The sequence below is a fragment of the Papaver somniferum genome, chromosome 6 (genome assembly GCF_003573695.1).
Source record: "Papaver somniferum cultivar HN1 chromosome 6, ASM357369v1, whole genome shotgun sequence".
NCBI classification, from domain to species: domain Eukaryota; kingdom Viridiplantae; phylum Streptophyta; class Magnoliopsida; order Ranunculales; family Papaveraceae; genus Papaver; species Papaver somniferum.
In genome coordinates, this window is record NC_039363.1 from 32,846,206 (window position 1) to 32,850,443 (window position 4,238).

Genomic DNA, 4,238 nt, shown 5'->3' on the forward strand with positions numbered 1-4,238 from the left:
AAAAAATTTCCAGTTCTTCTTAGGCAAAACAATCAAAACATATAATCATAATAAGATTCTAAAAGACATAAATGTGTATTGAACAAAGAAATCTTTCAATCAAAAGAAACAAAGAACTTGGGCAATACATTAAATTCTAAAAACTATAATTGAACTTCGAAAATTCATGAAATCTTACACTAAAGAGTTGTTCAGTATACCTCTGAAAAAGAATGACAAGTAACAACAAAAAAAAAATAGATGACATGCACCAGTAAACATTAAGTACTTCCTCGTTCAGTCTTAGACCTAGGTCACTTTTTTAACATCAAAAAGAAAAACATTAAGTTCTTCAGTAGAGATATATAGTTCTGGTTTTGGATGAGAGCAAACATGGATTTACTCTTCCGTTTTTAAGGAATGAGAAAGATATTAAGAATATCAGTCTGTCACCATTCCAGCTTAAGTGTAATGTTTTTCTGTATTTCTTTCCCTTTTCTCATATGGTACTGTGTACGGACAAAATATACTACTTGAACCGATAAGAAACCCATTTTCCAGGACTGACAAACAATTAAAAAAATTAACGCTTGAAAAGAGGTAAATACAAAAGATGACTACCTTCATAAGCAGCAAGCGTAAGGCTTGTCAATTAACTATTGGTTTATAGCAGCAACATCTGATGCGTCTCAGCTCATCCCTATCACCCCAAGCAACAATAATCTCTTCTCTAATGCGTCTCAGTTCATCCTATCTGTAAAAGATGTTGTTGTTTGACTTTTGGTGTTTTTGAATCCTGTAAATATATCATCTAAACATTAGATCTACCCAGACAAATCTTATATCGTGCAATGAAGTTGAAAAATACATGAGTACTCAATGATTATAATATGACTACAATGGACAAATAAAAATAAAAATTCTCCTCTCAAAAGTTTTTTATGCTTCTTTAAGTTGATTTAGAGACTAATAAAACAAGACTTTACACTCTATTCTCATTACCTAGTATCATTAGTTTTACCTCATCAGGAATCTCAACAAGTTAGGTCAGAAACTAGAAATAACAAACTGTAAACTAGGATAATTCATATCTCACTGGAAAAGTATGATGAAATATAACTTACGTCAGAAAGAAACATGATACGAACTCGAAGGAGAATACTGTCAAGGCGTTTAAGATATATGATGCTTCCAGTTTGTCAAAAAAGTTTTCTCAAAGCCTGGGCAGCAGTCATTCTTTTTCTCTGGTCCTTGTTAAAAAGCCTCTTTACCAAATCCATCACCATCCACACAACGAAGGACATGCCACAAGCACCAAACCAAAACGAAACTTTTTAAGCAATAAAAAAGTTGTTGGACACATGATTCTGCTGTTGAACTATAACTGAACTTTTTGGTCTTCAAATAACATTATTCAACTTTAGTGGAGAACCTGTAATTGGCTAATTGCATGATGCAAATAGCCCAAAGCGTGGATGAAACTCTGAAGTGGAATCAGAGATGCTGGGTGTTCCTGCAGCGAAAAACACTTGCACATAAAACATTGACAATCTGCAACTTTTCTGTGACAATTACTCAGCCACAGGAAATGCAAAAGTAAGCAATTCAGTCTTCAAGACACCACCTACCATACCCCGGATGAAGCCCCCACGATCACACCCAAACACCTATGAACATGTAAACAAAATGGGTTAGTAACTAAAAGGTTAACAATATGAAATTCATATTCACCCACCTCCGCGATTGCATCCTTGTCCACACAGGTCTCTTCATATACTGCAAAGTTTGTAGAAGCTCTCTTACCATTCCCTGCAAAGCATAACAGAAATTATAAGCAAGTGGAAATCAAATTGAAAAAGCACACTTATGAATCTAAATCCAATATGCATGTAAGATGAACTTAACACATATCTCCTGCATCTTGCTTTATAATCATCAGGGTCATGTTGTTCTTCAGGGGGTTTCAATCTTTGCAGGGCAGAAACACAAAAAAGTAAAAATAGTATTACTACAAGATATGGTACATTAAGGGAAAAAATATAAGAAAAGCATCTACGACAGCGAGTAAAACAAAGTAGTTTATGAGCACATGATTTTGGTATAGACAGGATGGCCATCTTTCACTAAAGCATGCCTAGTTTCACTTACACTTGCTAAAAGTTAAACTTCGCACTAAGTCAGGAAAATCAAATCTAGTTTACACTGTTAAAAGTCATGAATTACGTGACATAATTACTTAAAGATTTTAAGTTAGACATGTAACCTGCGAGTCTCATTACAGCAGACCATTTATCAAAGAAGCAACCCACCGAATAAGCAACTACATTATCAACGCTTTAAGCTAAAGGATTTACAACCAGAAAATCGTCGACATGGAGTTTTAATTGTGTCAAATTTCACCGGGAGTTTGTGGAAACATTCTTAAGGAAACCTTATTCGCAGACAGTAATCCGACGACATCTGAATACTTAGAGTAATTATCTAAGAGTATGCGTTCAACATTAAATCTGAAGAATTACAGTTGTAATGTATCAAAATATGGTATCTCAGAATGGAAAATATCAAAATCAAATGACACAATCCAAATGTATTAACTGCATTAGTACTGTCCATTAGTTTCTATTGAGAATACATTAGTACTGGCTATTAGTTTCTATTGAGAGTACTAAAATTACCAAATAAGTATTCGTATTGTTAGATACGTACATTGATTACCATGACTTTAGGAAGAAGGTTAGATTCAAACTGAGGTCTAACTACACCACTGCTCTTAGTAGGACTTCCTTGCTGTAAGAATCTCTATACCAGCCATCAACATCTTCCAACTTCATGTAGTCCATGAATCAAACAAAACCCATGTCTACAATCTGCAAAATAAACAATAAGCATAATTGCCAAATAATCTCATAAACCCAAAAAAAACTAGATAATCTATCAAGTAAACATGATAAAAGAGAAAGAAAACGTACTACAAACAAGTTCCCAAAAAGACTTTGTTAGAAACATCATTACTTAAGAAGAATTCTAATAAAAAATGTTAAAATTTAGATAAGTAAATCTTCAAATACTTATCAGACTAAGACTGAAACAATACCTACAAACTAAATCAATGCTAACAAGAACCAACTCTCACCATCTCTTCATCTTCAAAACATTACCTTCCAAACCCAATATCCCATTATTACCGTGTATTTATCCTTGATCTGCAATCAACAAGCAATATTAAACCAGCTAACAAATTCCAAATTTAAGAAAATAAATCATGAATCTAGCAGAACCCCCAAAACACGACATCAGATTAGAAATAATACATATCAAAATTTAAGAAAATAAATCACGAATCTAGCAGAACCCCCAAAACACGACATCAGATTAGAAATAATACAAATCAAAAGGTTAAAATTCAAGAATGAATCTTCAAAACCCTAACTCATGAATAAAAAAGGATTTTACACATACACAATTAAGATATGCAAGATTTAACAGGGAATCCAAAAATTTCAGCAATTGATTCAAACTCCGAGGAATGAAATTTTTTGAGATTTGAGATTAGGGCTTGATTTGGGATTTGAGATCTCTGAAATCAGCAAATTGTTCGACCTTAATCTCGGAGAGATTATTGATTTGAGACTTCATACGTTATTAGAAACTAGAGCGGTTGAACCCTAATCATCAGAGAAGAGAACGAGATTTCTTTTTTTTTTTAATCTTGTTGAAAGTAAACGGCTGATAGAGAAGAGGGGAGGGAAGAGAACGAGAGAGAGAGAAGAGGATAAGTGAGACTTATTTCGATAAAATTAGTAAGCCGAGTCAGTTTTTATCTGAATAGGTTGAAACCGAGTCACCTAAAATGTGTGGGCAGCCACACTCATGAGTCGCACGCGTACTGCTCCAATCTGTTGCGAATCGTAACAGAAAATGTCAGTTGCGAGTTTCGTAACTGTTGCAAATTTTTGCAACTAAAATTAGCAACTGAAAATTCGCAACAGCTCATAAGTTGTTGCTAATCTGAGTTGCTAAACCCTGAATTTGGTGTAGTGACTGCCGGATAACCGCAATGGCCAAATGGGGACAATATCGATGGAGGGACGGGTCACTTGCCGAGGGTGGGAAAGTACGCTGGACGGGGTTAGTCCAGGTGCTTCTCTCATGAGGGGCAGGGAACGTCGGAGATCTGGGTTGGAGTATATATTCTGGAGCCGAGGACGGCTCCAATCTAAGGTGGTGGTATTGTAATACCCTGATTTCGGCAGTGGTTC

The 4,238-nt window shown here is 35.0% G+C and overlaps 1 long non-coding RNA gene across 5 annotated transcripts; it reads right to left on the reverse strand.

The window, feature by feature from the left end:
* Positions 1 to 532: 532 nt before the first annotated feature.
* LOC113285577 lies at positions 533 to 3,718 on the reverse strand. 5 transcript variants are annotated; one of them, XR_003328767.1, is made up of 8 exons: positions 3,439 to 3,718; positions 3,113 to 3,182; positions 2,686 to 2,846; positions 1,885 to 1,947; positions 1,715 to 1,788; positions 1,608 to 1,646; positions 1,104 to 1,492; positions 533 to 775 (listed from the first exon to the last, which is right to left on the reverse strand). It is a non-coding gene; the product is annotated as an uncharacterized LOC113285577 (long non-coding RNA). The 5 variants fall into 5 exon arrangements; XR_003328768.1 differs by having other exon boundaries at positions 1,608 to 1,788; positions 3,138 to 3,182; XR_003328770.1 differs by lacking the exon at positions 1,885 to 1,947.
* Positions 3,719 to 4,238: the final 520 nt, after the last annotated feature.